Genomic DNA, 18,908 nt, shown 5'->3' on the forward strand with positions numbered 1-18,908 from the left:
TAACAATATAATTTCACAATCCAATTTTGATTTCCTATTACAAACAAATTTGAAAAGTCCTATCTTTTATTTCCTCCCCAAAACCCACAAATGTCTGTTTAATTCTCCAGGTTGCCAAATTATCAGTGGGGTAGACTCACTGACCACCAACCTATCTGCTTTTGCAGATGCACACCTCCAAAAATATGCACAATTAGCTCCATCGTATGTAAAGGACCAGGGCCGGCGCTACCATAAGGCAGCCCAGGTGGCCGCCTTAGGGCGCACTAGCCCTGGGGGCGCAAAATCAGGGTGACCGGAAGGAGGGAAGCGCACTGCGCTCCCCTCCAACCGACGACCTATTGTAGCGTGGCCGAGCGCCCGGTTCTGCGGGCGCGCGAGGGAGCACTCTCCCATGTGTGCTTCCTCTTCAGCTCCCTCGCGCGCCGCATACTGATACCGGAGCCGGAAGATGACGTCATCTTCCGGCGCCGGCATCCCTACGCGGTGCAAGGGAGCTGAAGAGGAAGCACACATGGGAGAGTGCTCCCTCGCGCCCGCCAGCCAGCCAGCTTGCCTACCCGCCCGCCAGCCAGCCTGCCTACCCGCCCAGGAGCCCAGCAGCACCACTGGACCCCAGGGAATCCCTTCAGCACTCCAAAAAGGTAAGGAGGCTGGGGGATTAAATAAAAAAAAAAAAAAAACATGTGTTAGTGTGAGTGTTAGTGTGTATGTGTGTGTGTGTGTGTGTCTGCTAGTGAGTGTCAGTGTGTGTGTGTCTGCTAGTGAGTGTCAGTGTGTGTGTCTGCTAGTTAGTGTCAGTGAGTGTGTCTGCTAGTGAGAGTCAGTGTGTGTGTCTGCTAGTGAGCGTCATTGTGTGTGTCTGCTAGTGAGCGTCAGTGAGTGTGTCTGCTAGTGAGCGTCATTGTGTGTGTCTGCTAGTGAGCGTCATTGTGTGTGTCTGCTAGTGAGCGTCATTGTGTGTGTCTGCTAGTGAGAGTCATTGTGTGTGTCTGCTAGTGAGCGTCATTGTGTGTGTCTGCTAGTGAGCGTCAGTGAGTGTGTCTGCTAGTGAGAGTCAGTGTGTGTGTCTGCTAGTGAGCGTCAGTGAGTGTGTCTGCTAGTGAGCGTCAGTGAGTGTGTCTGCTAGTGAGCGTCAGTGAGTGTGTCTGCTAGTGAGCGTCAGTGAGTGTGTCTGCTAGTGAGCGTCAGTGTGTGTGTCTGCTAGTGAGCGTCAGTGTGTGTGTCTGCTAGTGAGCGTCATTGTGTGTGTCTGCTAGTGAGCGTCATTGTGTGTGTCTGCTAGTGAGCGTCATTGTGTGTGTCTGCTAGTGAGCGTCAGTGAGTGTGTCTGCTAGTGAGCGTCAGTGTGTGTGTCTGCTAGTGAGTGTCAGTGTATGTGTCTGCTAGTGAGTGTTGGTGAGTGTGTCTGCTAGTGAGCGTCAGTGAGTGTGTCTCCTAGTGAGCGTCAGTGTGTGTCTGCTAGTGTGTCAGTGAGTGTGTCTGCTAGTGAGTCTCTTACTGAGTGTTTGTGTGTGTATTAGTGAGTCTGTTTGTCTGTTAGTGAGTGTGTGTTTGTCAGTGAGTGTGTGTTTGTCAGTGAGAGTGTATGTTTTGTAAGTGAGTGTGTATGTATGTCTGTCGCTGAGTGTCAGTAAATGTGTGTCCGTTAGCTGGTGTGTATGCATCTGTTCGTGAGAGTGTGTGTATGTCTTCAGCACTTACCTTTCTCCCTTGGCGCTGGGCATTCCTCCGCCTCTCAGCTCCGAATGCTCTTGCCGCGCACGCATTCAAACCGCCCATAGGAAAGCATTACTCAATGCTTTCCTATGGACGTTCAGTGTTTTAGAATAGCGGAAGCTCCTCTAGTGGCTGTCAGTGAGACATCCACTAGAGGCGGAATTAACCCTCGGTGAAACATAGCAGTTTCTCTGAAACTGCTATGTTTTCAGCTGCAGGGTTAAAACTAGAGGGACCTGACACCCAGACCACTTCATTGAGCTGATGTGATCTGGGTGTCTGTAGTGGTCCTTTAAGTGTGTGTGCATCTGCATGCACTGGCGTACATACCGCGGTCGCAGGGGTCACAGCCCTGCAACCCCTGCGACCAGGTGCCCGCCGCCATGTGTTGCGGCCCCGGCCCGCGCAGAGTAAGCGCGAGAGGGGGGGGCACGGATCAATTTGCGCACATGGGTCATGTGTACGCCACTGCACCTACCCTGGTGTCTGCCGCAGGCTGTGTGGAGGGGGCGAGGATATGAATGACATCATACCCCTGCTTCCTGTGTACCACACAGCGTGGCTGGCGCCCTGTGATGGGGCTGGGCTGCAGGACAGGACTCCAAGGAGCCAGACAGCATGCATCCAGGGGACAAGATTGAACTGATGTAAGTATGTAATTATGTATGTCTCTGTATGTATGTATGTAGGTCTCTGTATGCCTGTATGTCTTTGTATGTATGTTTCTGTATGCCTGTATGTCTCTGTATGCCTGTATGTCTCTGTATGCCTGTATGTCTGTACAAAATGTATGTGTCTGTATGTTTCTTTATGCCTGTATGTCTCTGTATGTACAAATGTATGTGTCCGTATGCCTGTATGTCTCTGTATGTACAAATGTATGTGTCTGTATGCCTGTATGTCTTTGTACGTATGTGTCTGTATGCCTGTATGTCTCTGTATACCTGTATATATGTATGTGTCTGTATGACGGTATGTCTCTGTATGCGTGTATGTCTTTGTATGCCTGTATGTATGTGTCTGTATGCCTGGATGTCTCTGTATGTATGTTTCTGTATGTCTATATGTATGTATGTGTCTGTATGACGGTATGCCTCTGTATGTATGTCTTTATATGCCTGCATGTCTCTGTATGCATGTATGTCTCTGTCTGTGTCTGTATGTCTCTGTATGATTATTTCTGTGTTTGTATGAACCTTATTTTAAACGAGGGTGGGGGGCACCAAAATGCATCTTCGCCTGTGTAACTAAAAATCCTAGCACCGGTCCTGTAAAGGACACAGTCTTTTTTTACAGGAAATTGAAAACATTGAGTGGGACCCTGACTATAGTTGGTCAACACTCGATGTGACTTCATTATACACTGTTATTAGTCATGATCTGGATCTTGAAGCAATTAATCATTTCATGGCTCTGGATCCAGACTTACCAGTGGATTTAAGGGAATAAGTAACCAATACCCTAAAATACTAATGAACCGAGCAGAATGAATGCCACAAACCCTTCTCCTGACTTAACGTTTACAAGATATGTTAACTAATGATGTCTTGTTAATTAATTAGACCAATTAAAGGAAAAGTTAATAATGTAACTGAAATATAACATAGCAAAAGTAATAGCATAACAAATGCACACTCCTAGAGTACCTAAAAAGTTTGTTGAATACCGAAGAAACGTACTGTAATGTTCCTATTGATCATAATGGGTTAATTACACACCTCTCCTATTGTGATATTGACTTATCAAGCTTGACTTTGCAAAATTAACAAACAAATGACCAGTGCTTGGTATTTTGTCTGTTGTATATCACATTGTTAACAAGGACAATTTCCTTAGTAACATCTACAGACAATCCAAATACATATTGGTCTTATATGGATTGCTTAGGTACTTACATATAAGGTTAGCATATGCATTTAGCATATAAACATTTTTAAATAATCCATTACTTGGACTAAGAACAAAACAAGACACATGCTTGACTTATGAACATCTTATTACATGAAATCTATATAATATTATACAGGGAGTGCAGAATTAATTATTAGGCAAATGAGTATTTTGACCACATCATCCTCTTTATGCATGTTGTCTTACTCCAAGCTGTATAGGCTCGAAAGCCTACTACCAATTAAGCATATTAGGTGATGTGCATCTCTGTAATGAGAAGGGGTGTGGTCTAATGACATCAACACCCTATATCAGGTGTGCATAATTATTAGGCAACTTCCTTTCCTTTGGCAAAATGGGTCAAAAGAAGGACTTGACAGGCTCAGAAAAGTCAAAAATAGTGAGATATCTTGCAGAGGGATGCAGCACTCTTAAAATTGCAAAGCTTCTGAAGCATGATCATCGAACAATCAAGCGTTTCATTCAAAATAGTCAACAGGGTCGCAAGAAGCGTGTGGAGAAACCAAGGGGCAAAATAACTGCCCATGAACTGAGAAAAGTCAAGCGTGCAGCTGCCAAGATGCCACTTGCCACCAGTTTGGCCATATCTCAGAGCTGCAACATCACTGGAGTGCCCAAAAGCACAAGGTGTGCAATACTCAGAGACATGGCCAAGGTAAGAAAGGCTGAAAGACGACCACCACTGAACAAGACACACAAGCTGAAACGTCAAGACTGGGCCAAGAAATATCTCAAGACTGATTTTTCTAAGGTTTTATGGACTGATGAAATGAGAGTGAGTCTTGATGGGCCAGATGGATGGGCCCGTGGCTGGATTGGTAAAGGACAGAGAGCTCCAGTCCGACTCAGACGCCAGCAAGGTGGAGGCAAGTACTGGTTTGGGCTGGTATCATCAAAGATGAGCTTGTGGGGCCTTTTCGGGTTGAGGATGGAGTCAAGCTCAACTCCCAGTCCTACTGCCAGTTTCTGGAAGACACCTTCTTCAAGCAGTGGTACAGGAAGAAGTCTGCATCCTTCAAGAAAAACATGATTTTCATGCAGGACAATGCTCCATCACACGCGTCCAAGTACTCCACAGCGTGGCTGGCAAGAAAGGGAATAAAAGAAGAAAATCTAATGACATGGCCTCCTTGTTCACCTGATCTGAACCCCATTGAGAACCTGTGGTCCATCATCAAATGTGAGATTTACAAGGAGGGAAAACAGTACACCTCTCTGAACAGTGTCTGGGAGGCTGTGGTTGCTGCTGCACGCAATGTTGATGGTGAACAGATCAAAACACTGACAGAATCCATGGATGGCAGGCTTTTGAGTGTCCTTGCAAAGAAAGGTGGCTATATTGGTCACTGATTTGTTTTTGTTATGTTTTTGAATGTCAGAAATGTATATTTGTGAATGTTGAGATGTTATATTGGTTTCACTGGTAAAAATAAATAATTGAAATGGGTATATATTTGTTTTTTGTTAAGTTGCCTAATAATTATGCACAGTAATAGTCACCTGCACACACAGATATCCCCCTAAAATAGCTAAAACTAAAAACAAACTAAAAACTACTTCCAAAAATATTCAGCTTTGATATTAATGAGTTTTTTGGGTTCATTGAGAACATGGTTGTTGTTCAATAATACAATTAATCCTCAAAAATACAACTTGCCTAATAATTCTGCACTCCCTGTATTAATTCACCTTTATACATGAATGCCACAAACACTTCTCCAGATTGCACCGTTGCAATCTATAATGAATGCGGCGGCAAGGCACATTTTCCTTTCTGCTCGCACCGCCCGCGCCTCCCCGCTCTGTCAGTCCCTGCATTGGCTTCCAGTTAGATATAGGGCTCAATTTAAAATTCTGGTGCTTGCTTACAAGTCCCTACATAATGCTGCTCCAACCTATCTATCCTCCCTAATACACAAATATGCCCAGTCAAGGCCCTTATGCTCTGCCAAAGACCTATGTATATCCTTTGTCCGTACTCCCACCTCTAACGCTCGCCTCCAAGACTTTTCCAGGGCTGCACCTCTTCTGTGGAACTCCCTTCCCTCCTCCATAAGAATTTCACCCAGTCTCCACTCATTCAAAAAAATCATTGAAAACTCACTTCTTCAAGAAAGCACATCAATTAAACTGTTAGCAGGTTTTCAACCCCCACCCCAATGACTCCTCTCCTGCAACTGTCAACAATTACCTACTAAGCCCTCAGTGAATACTTTTCTAACAACCTACTTCATACCCCTACTTTTGCCCTTTGTGTCACTATACCCCACTCCTTCTAGAACGTAAGCTCATTGAGCAGGGTCCGCCACCTCTCTGTTCCTGTACGTCCAGTTGTCTGGTTACAATTAAATGTCTGTTAGTCAACCCATTGTACAGCACTACGGAATCTGATAGCGCTATATAAAAATAAAATAATAAAATAATAATAATAATACATATTAGATATTAGTTGCATCGTGCTATGCTTTTTTTTTACCCCTTTTCTATCCTTACTTTTTAGATATTAAATAAGGCTAATATATTTTAGAATGAAAGATTATTAAATACAGTACAAAGTGGGATGGGATTTTTGGGTTTTTTCTGTTTGGATGTCTTTGTTATGTTAGTGTGATTTAGTAGAGATTGATTTGCAGTATATTCTGTAGTCATTGTTTGCAATGTGCTTTGCCAGCTTCTGTACTCTGAACCTTAATTGTTCCAAATTAAACTATAGGGACCAGACATCACACGTTTCAATCAGAATGACAAAATATTGCCCAAATTACAACTGGGATGTGTAATCTCTTGCATTGGCTGTGGAGATTGTAGACATGAATGTGACTAAGAAAATTGCTTTATGAAGTCATTTTACTGCAGTTTCAATTTCTCCTATCGAAATGTGGTATCACAACTGCATAATATTAATTAATCCTCGTCTGTTAGACTGCAAAGCATTTGAGATATGAGTTGATTCCTCTTGAGCATTGAAAATGGCTCATGACAGAGTTCTCTCTGTTCTAAAAAGTAACGGAAGCTTGCAAATGCCATCTGAGACAATTGCTTTAGCTTTTAATGAAATTCAATTTGAAACCATTATAATGGGAATATTCCCATCAAGTTTACTGTTATACTTAAGCTTTTTTCAAGATCATCAGGAAAACTGAGTTCCTTTAGAGGAAAAATAATTGTAGAAGCACACTTCCTATTACAAGACAAAAAAAAAGTGCTTTTGTGATAATGGCTCCCCTGATACACGTTCTATTAACGAATGTAATGTCTATCGTGTGGCCAAAGTAGCACCACAGAAAGAAGAACTGTAGGCTGGTGTCTGTCTGTAGTACACGCATACAATACATGGGGAGAGACTTGTCCAAGTGTCGAGTTCTAAAGAATGGTACAAAATATTGAAAGTGAGGCAGTCACCATGAAAACTAGTGGAACCAGCACTAGTGGAACCGCTCCTTTTACGTCATTGCACAATACTTTGATAAATCTCCCCCACGGATTCCTAATAAATCTAGAGGTCAAGACAGTGCATACTTTGGAAATATAGGCTAAAAAAACAACATAATATCAAAAATCCTAAAAAAGTGATCATTGTATTTTCAGGCCAACCAAAGTGTAGTAAAAACTTTTCAAGTGAGCATGGCTATCTAAAAGTAGCTTCCAACACAAGAAATCTTAATTTTCCCCCTCTATAGACAAAGATTTGGAAGGCCTGGTTCTGTTTATTTATGTTTTGCCCCCCTTTAGTTTTAATTTGTATTCAACGTTCTTAAATTTAAATTTTTAAAATCATATATTAGATTTTTATTTTAGTACAGTCGAGCCAAGTAGCCTTTCTCTGACCATACATTTTTTTGCCAAGGAAAACAATAGAAGATCTTCAAGCAAAACATTGAAAGCTATGTAAGAATTCTTCTATTTCTATACATTTTTATTTATTTTTATTTCTCATCTTCCCTCTCTAATACATATCAAAACAAGGCATTAGTGGCAACTGTACCAGTAAATCTACTGGTCAAGTTTTGCAAATTCAATATAATATTTTATTATTATAATTATTTTGATTTTACAAAACTTCTACAATTATATGGTAACTTTTTCAAATCTAATGTATGCACGCAAACTCACACAAACACACAGATACACACAAGTGTGTATATGTGTGTGTGTATATATAAATATATATATATATATATATATATATATATATATATATATATATATATATATATATAGTTTTCAATCACAATTTTTCCCCACCATAACCTATTTGGATTTTGCTTCCCAAGCACTACCAAGCCTCAATAAGCAAACCAGTAACCAATCTCATGCTGATGAGTTGCATTAACAACGAAACAGCTGTCCATGAGTGGTTCACTGGTTTTGCATCTTTTCCTATATTGTGTTTCAAGCTGTTGTATACAGCAAACACAGATTAAAAGGAATCCATGTTTAAAATGGAATGAGGCAAAAATGTGATTCTTTGTTAAACTAATTTGCATATGCCCACCCAGAATCCTTTGCGGTAGTGATGTTGCAAACATAAAATTTTCGGTTTGCGAACCGCGAACGCGAACTTCCGCAAATGTTCGCGAACCGGGCGAACCGGGCGAACCGCCATAGACTTCAGTAGGCAGGCAAATTTTAAAACCCACAGGGACTCTATCTGGCCACAATAGTGGTTGACGGGGGGGGAGGAGACCTATCTCCTTCCCCTCCCGGCCCCCACCCCTGGGCGGTGGGTGGGGGCCATAAAGATAATGAGGGGGACCTACTGTACTCCCCCCCTCCGGCCCCCACCCCTGTGCGGTGGGTGGGGGCCCTAAAAACAACAATAAGGGGGGACCTACTGTCCCCCCCGGCGCCTCCCCTGAGCGGTGGGTGGGGGCCCTAAAAATAACAATAAGGGGGGACCTATTGTCCCCCCTGGCCCCCACACCTATTGTCCCCCCCGGCCCCCACCCCTGAGCGGTGGGTGGGGGCCCTAAAAATAACAATAAGGGGGACCCCTATTAGGGCCCCCACCCACTGCTCAGGGGTGGGGGCCAGGGGGAGGACAATAGGTCCCCCCCTTGTTATTTTTAGGGCTCCCACCCACCGCTCAGGGGTGGGGGCCGGGGGGGGACAATAGGTGTGGGGGCCGGGGGGGGGGGGACAATAGGTACCTACCCCCCTCACCCTAATACTAAGTAATTTTTACTTAGTATTAGTAAATTTGCCCACAAAAAAAAATAGGGGGCGGACCGAACATTGCATATGTTCGCCATCCGCATTCGCCAGGAAGTATTCGCCAGCGAACCGTTCGGGACATCACTACTTTGCGGTTGTAACATCGCTGCAGATTTGGGATTTCTGTGGGAAAAGCAAGTCTTATGGCTTGACTGGTGTGCAGATTTTTGTTTAACATTGTATTAATTATCCAGACATCAGGTGGAAGGGTTTTTTTAATCACAATTTTTCCCCACCATAACCTATTTGGATTTATATATGTATATATATATATATATATATATATATATATATATATGTATAAAAAGAGAGTAGTCTTGGCTAAACCCAAACGGTTTGATATGGCAATTGATCTGTATAAACTACAGAGGACTCTGTATAGCCATGACAGAAAAAAAGACGAAGTTATGACGAGGAAACATACTTTTCCTAATCGTCACAAGAAGGATATTTACACACCGAACCACTCAATTAAAACCTTTATGCAAGTTATAAGACATGAAATTGACCCTATCATCACGTCTCCACCAGACTATAGGGATAATCTAACGAAAGGAGAACATGCAGCTTTAAAGGACCTAATACAAGATCCTACTATCATTATCCGGCCCGCCGATAAAGGCGGTGCAATCGTCATACAAACCTATGAAAACTATAGGAGAGAAATCCTTCGACACTACTACCTATTCTAAACTGACCTTTGATCCAGTCGGAAAATTTCAAAAAAGGATTGAAAAACTCATAAGTGAAGGTCTATTACATTGTTACCTTGATGAAAGAACTGCTAAATTTTTATTCGTTAAATACCCAAAACACCCGGTCATGTACACACTACCGAAGATCCACAAGGACTTGGCACAACCACCAGGCCGTCCAATTGTTTCCGCCAAAGGCGGATTAATTGAGCCAATTGCCCAATTTATTGATTATCACATTAACAACAGTGTGAAAAAACTACCAACTTGCCTGAAAGACACACAACACTTCATTGATCAGATACAAAACATTGACCTGACGAACAAAGAGGTCATCTTGGCCACAATGGACGTCCAAAGCTTATACACAATAATACCGAAAGCAGAAGGAATGGAAGCTATATCCGAGATTTTAGCCAATGATGATATGTACAGTGGACCATACATCCCTTATCTCATGGAATGGCTGGATATTGCATTATCATGCAATTACTTTAAATTCGAAGACGGATTTTACCTCCAAATATCCGGGACTGCAATGGGTGCGGCCATGGCACCAACTTATGCCAATGGCTTCATGTACTGGTTCGAAATGAAATACATCCTACAACAATATCAACCTTACATACTAAAATATGTTAGATTTGTAGATGATATTTTTGTTATCTGGCAAGGCACTAGTACGACACTTCAAGAGATGGTTCAACAGATTAATGCTTTATCCATTCCGGTAAAGCTCACGTTAGAGTGGAGTGAACATAGCATCGAATTTTTAGATGTAAAGATATACATAACAGACAATCTACTAGGGTTTACATTATTCAGAAAACCAACGGATCGAAACACACTGTTATCTGCCACCAGCTTTCACCCTCAACACGTTAAGGACTCATTACCGATTTCACAATTCCTCCGGGTGATGAGGTACAACAGCAATCTATCTAACTGTGAACAGCAGCTACAGGAGGTTTGGGATCGCTTCCTTGGGAGGGGCTTTCATCCACGCACCCTGGAAACTGCCAAGAGGAAAGCTTGGAAGAAATACAATCAAAGTAACAAAATAGGCCCTAGTGACAAGAATAATATCTTTCTTCCCATCACATTCAATACGCCCACTCCGTGTCTGAAGAAATGCATCCAGAAACACTGGAATATGTTCCAGGTGGATCAAAGTCTGTCTGACAAATTTAAAAACAACCCTATTATTAGCTACAAAAGAAATCGTAATCTGAGGGATCTACTAGTGAAGAACGACCCTCGAGTATGTTATGTTAGGAAGCCTAAAATTCAAAAAAAGGGCTGCTATAAATGCAGTGGCTGCGTCACGTGCAGCCATATGCTCACTGGCACCACATTTGTACATCCACATAGTGGAAAGCGTATCCCCATTAACCACTATATTTCATGTATGACCACACATGTGGTGTACATGATCACTTGCCCATGTGGTTTGTCCTACGTGGGGAAAACTGACATGACGTTAAGAGATCGGATTCGGGGGCATCGCTCTGGAATTACCACGGCCTTCAGAGACCAGAAAACAGATAAACCGGTTGCCAAGCATTTTTTATCAGCACAACACCATCTGCCTACCCTCAGGTTTATAGCCATTGATCATGTCCCCATACCACCAAGAGGAGGTGACAGATCCAAATTACTACTCCAGCGAGAGGCTTATTGGATTCATCACCTTAAAACAGTGACCCCGAAAGGACTCAACGAACATTTGGTTCTGTCTATGTTTCTTTAACATATTTCTTTAAGAGATAGGTGTCATGAGCAGGGGTGTATCCTGGTTTTGTGCTGCCCTAGGCAGGACAAAACTCAGGCGCCCCCCTCACCCCCACCCCCCCCCCGCCACCCCCACCCAACCCTTCCCCCGCCTTCTAAATACACACACACTGACAGATACGCATCCATTAGCTAACTGTTAGCTAATGGATGCGTATCTGTCAGTGTGTGTGTGTGAGTGTATGAGTGTGTCTGTTAGTGAGTGTGAGTGTGTCTGTTAGTGAGTGTGTCTGTTAGTGAGTGTGTCTGTTAGTGAGTGTGTGAGTGTGTCTGTTAGCTGCTAACAGACACACTCACACACTCACTAACAGACACACTCACACACACTGACATACACACACTAACAGACACACACAGTCAGACACACACACACTCTAACAGACACACTCTCACACACACACTCTAACAGACAAACAGACACACTCACACTCACTAACAGACACACACTAACAGACACACTCACACAAACTAACAGACACACTCACACACACTAACAGACACACTCACACACACTAACAGACACACTCACACACACTAACAGACACACTCACACACACACTAACAGACACACTCACACACTAACAGACACACACAGTCACACACACACACACACACACACACTAACAGACACACTCACTCACATTAACTCGTTTTTTTTTTTTTTTTATTTACCCCCCCAGCCTCCTTACCTTTGGGAATGCTGGGGGGGGTTCTCCCTCTCCCTGGGGTCTAGTGGGGCTGCCGGTCGGGCTGCTGGGCTGGTTGCTGGCGAGGGAGCACTTCCTCTGAGCTATCTGCTCAGCTCCCTCGCGCGCCGCAGAGTGAGGCTGGGAGGCGGAGCCGGAATATGACGTCATATTCCGGCTCCCAGCCTCACTCTGCGGCGCGCGAGGGAGCTGAGCAGACAGCTCAGAGGAAGTGCTCCCTCGCCAGCCGCCCGCCCGCCCGCCCGCCCAGCAGCCACCAGCCACCAGCCCAGGGTGTCTGTTAGCCGCAAGGCTAACAAGGCATTTGCCCTGGGCGTTTGGGGGCGGCTTTTTTTGCCGCCCCCTGGAAAATGCCGCCCAAGGCAAATGCCTTGTTTGCCTCGCGGCAAATACACCCCTGGTCATGAGCTATCTGGTGCTTTTTTTAGACACCAAGTGTTTAATAGTATATTCTTTTGTCCTCTTCTCCCTTTTCTTTTGTAATTTTCTAGTGATATCTTTTTGCAATGTCTTAGAAGGATTAAGTCAGAATAGATGGTCAGCACCGCGTGCTGTGATACATGTAGAGGTATATGTAAAGTAAGTTGCTAAGTGGATACGTAGGATGCAGTGCCCTTTTTCTCCACTCGGTTAGAGTGATTAATGTTGTCAATGGTTTCTCCTTGATCTGTACAATGATTAGAATACAGTTATTATAAACAAAAGAGTGATTACTTATCTATATATTTTAGATTTAGCATAGAAAATGAATGTACTACCTAGAGTAGTCAATATATGGATAGAGAATATTTTATTGTCTTTGTTACTCAGATTGGTCTATCTTATAGTTAATATGCACTTTATGTTTCACTAAATGTCACTTTGGGGATGTAGATGTTTTTTGCACTATGCACTGTTTTCACTGATAGTCCTCTCTTTTATTGCGATCTTTATTTTCTTTGTCCTCCATAAAGGGTGCTTGACTTGCACACTTGTTCTCTGTTTGACAGAGGGAGCTTTGTACTTTGTTATATTGGTTGCTTAGCAACCTCGTCACATGCACTCTTCACCACATGATTACGTCCACGTGGTCTAAGCACTTCCGGGTATCACGGCAGTGCCGGCCGCCTGAAACACTGATTGGTAGATTACCACGCTTTGGTAGGTTGCACGGCAACCTAATCACATGTTTAGACGTAGCCCACGTGGTGTCTTCACTTCCGGGTCCTGTAGCTGATCGGGTCTCCGAGCTTCTGATTGGTAAGCACTATCGTTTGTATGTATATATTCTGCACCATAACCACATGTCACTGTGATCTTGATAAAGACCCCAGCAGGGTCGAAACGTTGATTTCGTTTTGCACAGAACCTGTACCATGCTTTGATACAGTAAATATATGTTTCCACTAAACTGAAGACCTGGAGTGCTCCCTTCATTGATTGTTATATATTTGGAACGCGGGATTGCACCTAGGCTGTTGATTTTTTAGAGTCTATACAGGAGGAGTGCCTTGTTTACCTATTTTTATATATATATATATATATATATATATATACAAAAATAGGTAGGAGGAGTGCCTTGTTTACCTATTTTTATATATATATATATATATATATATATATATATATATACACAATAATAGGTAAACAAGGCACTCCTCCTATATTCAAATTCTAATAGAACAAATGCCTAGGTGCAATCCCGCGTCCAAATATAGCAAACAATCAAAAAAGGGAGCACTCCAGGTCTTTAGTCAAGTGGAAAAAATTGTATTTACAGTATCAAAACATGATACAAATTCTGTGCAAAGAGAATCAACGTTTCGACCCTGCTGGGGTCTTTATCAAGATCACTGTGATCTTGATAAAGACCCCAGCAGGGTCGAAACGTTGATTCTCTTTGCACAGAATTTGTATCATGTTTTGATACTGTAAATACAATTTTTTCCACTTGACTAAAGACCTGGAGTGCTCCCTTTTTTGATTGTTTGCTATATATATATATATATATATATATATATATATATATATATATATATATGTATAAAAAGAGAGTAGTCTTGGCACTCACCCTATTTAAGTAAAAATATATATTTTCTATTTTTTATGTTATATATATATATATATATATATATATATATATATATAATATTTATATCACTCACCAGGTCAATTCCTAGCAGATCACATCCTAACATAAGGTAAAGTGCAATTTAACAAAATGGATATGTGGTATCCATTGCTACTTAATAACAACCTTTCTTCTAAGGTTCTTCTTCACTTTGACATTGCCATTTAAAGCTTTTACTCACCACTGTCATTCCTCTTAAGGAGACAGATTTCTAAGCTTAAGTATACAATATTATTACTGCAGCCTTTTCAGTCTACTGTGTAGCTGGCTTCCCATGTGATGGCTTTTCGTTTGGAAAGCTAGTCTTTTATGCAGCCCCAGCACTTCCATTGATCAGAGGAAAAGTTCAAGGCAGCCACTCATCAACCAAAGCTTCAATAGTAGATGCCAGACAAGGTCTGCAATAAATAAAACCAATAATACAGAATCGTGTTTTCTCAGTCTTCACCAAAAAGCAGCTGTGACAGCCCTGCATTCTTGCATTAAAGAAAAAAAAAAGGACAATATCTGCTCATTTAAAAAACAAACAAAAAAAACAAGTTTAAACATATAAAATATATTCTGAGATTTTAAATGTATAGATTTCTGCTTTATTTCTCCGAGTTCCTGAACCTATGCTATTCAACACACACACACACACGTACACACACACACACATACATACATACACACACACACACACGTACATACACACGTACATACACACACACACGTACACACACGTACATACACACACACGTGCATACACACGTACATACACACACACACGTACACACACGTGCATACACATACATAAATATATAGATAGATACAGTAGAAAGGACCGCACTCCAAGGTCTTTGTGATATTTTCAAATAAAATGTAACTTTTATTTAATCCATATAAAAGTCAACGTTTCAGCCCCCACATGGAGCTTTCATCAGGACATATACATATATTTCTATACATATATTTATTAACAGACACACTCACACATCAATAGAGGGAACACACACAACATATGTAATCACTGTATCAGCTCCTCAGTGTTGGCCAATGTACACAACAATCTATTGCTGTAAGTAGAGAGAAAGAAAAAAATCTCTGAAATAGCCCTATGTGAAAAACAATATACACCCTATGAGGCCCTCTCAGATTATTGCTATTGATTTCTTTCTGGGAGACGTGGAAATGTTACCAGATGGGGTGTTAGGCTGTGAGTGTGTGGGTGCAAACGCAGTTTATTGCTTGCTGTCTAGAAATCATTGCAGAGCTTCACAATTCTTTTTCCCTCTGACATATGAAAAAGCAAATTATTCTAGACTAGGCCCTTTAAAGGAAAGCGTCATGGGGTGTTGAAAATATTCCCAGTCTACTGCGTGTGCCTTTTGTGAAAATTAATTCATTAGCTGAAAAGCATGTTCATTTCACAAGATGAGAACTGTAATTATTTCACAATAAATGTTTTATTTCCATGTTCTAAGGGAAGACAGTTGCAAATAGTAAACTGAAGTTAAATAATTATTTTATGTTTTATTTTCAAAGTAATTTAATTCTATCTATTAATGCATTTTTTTTTTCCAAGGTAAATGCTATAGAAATTCACTGATCTGGGCTTAACAAACATGCAATGTGCTCATGTGGAGTTTTCAAATAAGGCTTGAAGTAGGACCATAACGCAAGGCAACTATGCACGACCCTCTTGAGGATACACCCATTTCTTTTTAAAAAAGCTGACCTTCTGTCACATTTCTCCGCCTTCCTTTTAATAATTACTTCTCCTGACTTTGAGGAGATATTTAAACCCATTGACCCCTATTAGAACAGGAAAACTTAACAACTCAAAATACCAGTTCCAGTGCATCTTGTCGTAGCTGCAAGAAATATATTAGACATTCACAAAGAAATTGATTGGAACAGACGCACTTAAAAAATATTTATACATAGAACACTAGACTGACTTTTATATCAGTGATTATTGTTTAGGCAAACAATAGACATTAAAATTGGTCTTGTTTTGGTTACATAGCTGGATATTAATAACCCAATTCAGGCCACGATTTAATATTTCTGGAAACGTTTTTCAAATGACTGAATTTATTTTGGATAAACCTAAAAAAATAAAATTTTCTAAATATTAAATTATTAAAAAAATATATCATGTAAACAATATTAATACAAAATGGTGTAGGGAAGCAAAGCATTATGGGTGTCCTCAGATCAGAATCAGAATGAGTCAATAAGAAAAATAAGAGGACGAGAAACCAAATATGGTGTAGTATGTTACTGTAATCGATGAGGTAAATGAGAAAATGCACTTATAGTGCATCCAAATGGCTGAGCCTTGGTGGTACAATCTACACCTGTGGATATACTTGTAGTGTTGATCTAGTGGTAAGTGAGATATTGGGCCGATATAAGATGTCTTTAGGTATGGCCCCAATTGGGATCTGTTGGAAATCCCCGCTTGATAGCCAGTAGCAGGAAATCACTGATAGTGCTGTAGCAGCAAATAACGTCTACATGTTCATCATGGGCTATCAAAATACATGAAGTGAATTCAATCACTGGAGAGCTTGAAGAGCAAGTAATGGAAACATTGTATTTGATAAACCATCTACTGATGATTACACTGATGGTTACATTGTTTATTTGCTGACACCTTACGTTCCACAGATACATACAGATTGGTGATGGAGGTATCTATATTGTATGTATACTAGCATGTACACATTGACTTTGGTGCTCCCCAAAAGATCATTCACTGCCAGGAAGAAGAGTTAAGTCTTTGTTCTGCCATTGGTATGTGCAGTGTATACAAATAAATTTGTGCATGAGCAAGACGATTGTGTGCCCTACACACTGTTCACAAACACAGCAAGAATATCTACTGGATGGCAGAAACATATATGTTAGCATTCTTCCCTATCAGTGAGGTTTTATTTAGAAAATATTAACCCACTTAGGTCTAAATGCAGACTTTGAGCTATATAGTTTTTTATAAAAAGAAATTAATAAATAAATAAAAAACATAAACAAACTATAACTTTTTGTATATATATATATATATATATATATATATATATATATATATATATATATATATATTATTTATATAAGTATTTTTCCATTTATTTATGCTGGTTTCATACATTCTGTATTTACTTTCTTTTGCTAGTTTGTTTTTACATATATACCGTTCTAATATAAAATTTTATGTTTTTTACCTTATTTTTATATAAGCCATTGATGTTATTTCTTTATTTAAAGTATTTATTTTAAGTATGTCATTTAATATGTCCATATGCCAAACTTTTTTTGTTCTATCTTCATTATGTTCATATGCTGATTACACTACATTGTGTTCACTTCCATTGTTGTATTTTTGTTATGATTTATTTTTATTTATATTATTTGTATGTCAGTATCATTCATAACCAGATGGCTATATTTTTAACCCCATGTATATTTTTACCCCATTCAACATATTATATATATTTATTTTATACCCTCTTTTTCTTTTTTCACCATATTTTATTCTTTTTTTAAACTCGATTTTTATATCTTTTGACCATTAATAGTCCCCCTTTTGAGTAACATGAATCAGAAGACTATTTCCCTGCCATTTTGGTGGAGCCGCACTTTTCTTTTCCCCACTATTTTGTTGCAACTGCAACTCTTAGTTGCATGGCCCGGGTCCCAGCTTAACAGCTTTGTTCGGCAATTTCTCTCCTCCACCCACCTACCCTTCCACATTGTTTTTAAGTTTTTCGGTTTCCAGTGTGATGCAGCCCTTGGCGCCCTCTTTAACATTCCATAATAGGTTCAAAAACTCTTCCTTTAGTTTAATACAACTAGTTTTTTTTGTTTCAAATACATCATTTACCTAGTTTTCTCCTTCTTATTGACACATAAAAAAGGTTTTTCTATTTTAAATTTGTTTATGCTAATTAGTAGGTGTAGAGATGTCCCGAATAGTTTGCTGGCGAATAGTTCCTGGCGAACATATGCGATTTTCGGTCCGCCCCCTATTCGTCATCATTGAGTAAACTTTGACCCTGTACCTCACAGTCAGCAGACACCTTCCAGCCAATCAGCAGCAGACCCTCCCTCCCAGACCCTCCCACCTCCTGGACAGCATCCATTTTAGATTCATTCGGAAGCTGCATTCTTTTTTTTTTTTTAGACAGAAGTGTGTTATATTTGAGCATGCTAGGCTGAACTTGCGTATATCATGGCTAGTTGCACTGAGGGTATGAGTATATAGCAGTACATTGTTGTGAAAGATGGCTGTCATGTTTAGGGTGTAGCTTGCATGTTATCAACTGTGTATTTATATCAGCAGCTCCACCACTAGTTATAAATCAAGTGTGAGTCGCCCCATGAGATGAGACTAGTGAATAACATAATACATGAACGGTCAAGGTAAAGGCATGTAAGGAACTACGACAATAAACTCTTTAGGAGGTGAAATAATGACATGTTTAAACGCTTGCTACTTTACGATTAGTTAATGTGCAGAGAGCAGTTCATGTGATCAAAGGCATGGTGTGGAGGATCGGCTATAGTGGGACATGCTTGGCAGGCTGCTGTTTACTGCTTGTGCTCATACGATCCCTTCTGGGCGCCAGGTGCAGACCCTGGGAGTCCCTGATACCTGGAAAAACAAAGGCAAGTCTCTGGCTGAGTGCCGGGTTCGCGGCTTGAGGTGGTGGAAGCTTGTTTTGTCAAGTGTTCGGATCTGTCCCGGTGGTGCTTCACGTCCGGTGCGGGATTGTGGTG

This window comes from Pelobates fuscus, chromosome 3, assembly GCF_036172605.1.
Source record: "Pelobates fuscus isolate aPelFus1 chromosome 3, aPelFus1.pri, whole genome shotgun sequence".
In the NCBI taxonomy this organism is placed as follows: Eukaryota; Metazoa; Chordata; class Amphibia; order Anura; family Pelobatidae; genus Pelobates; species Pelobates fuscus.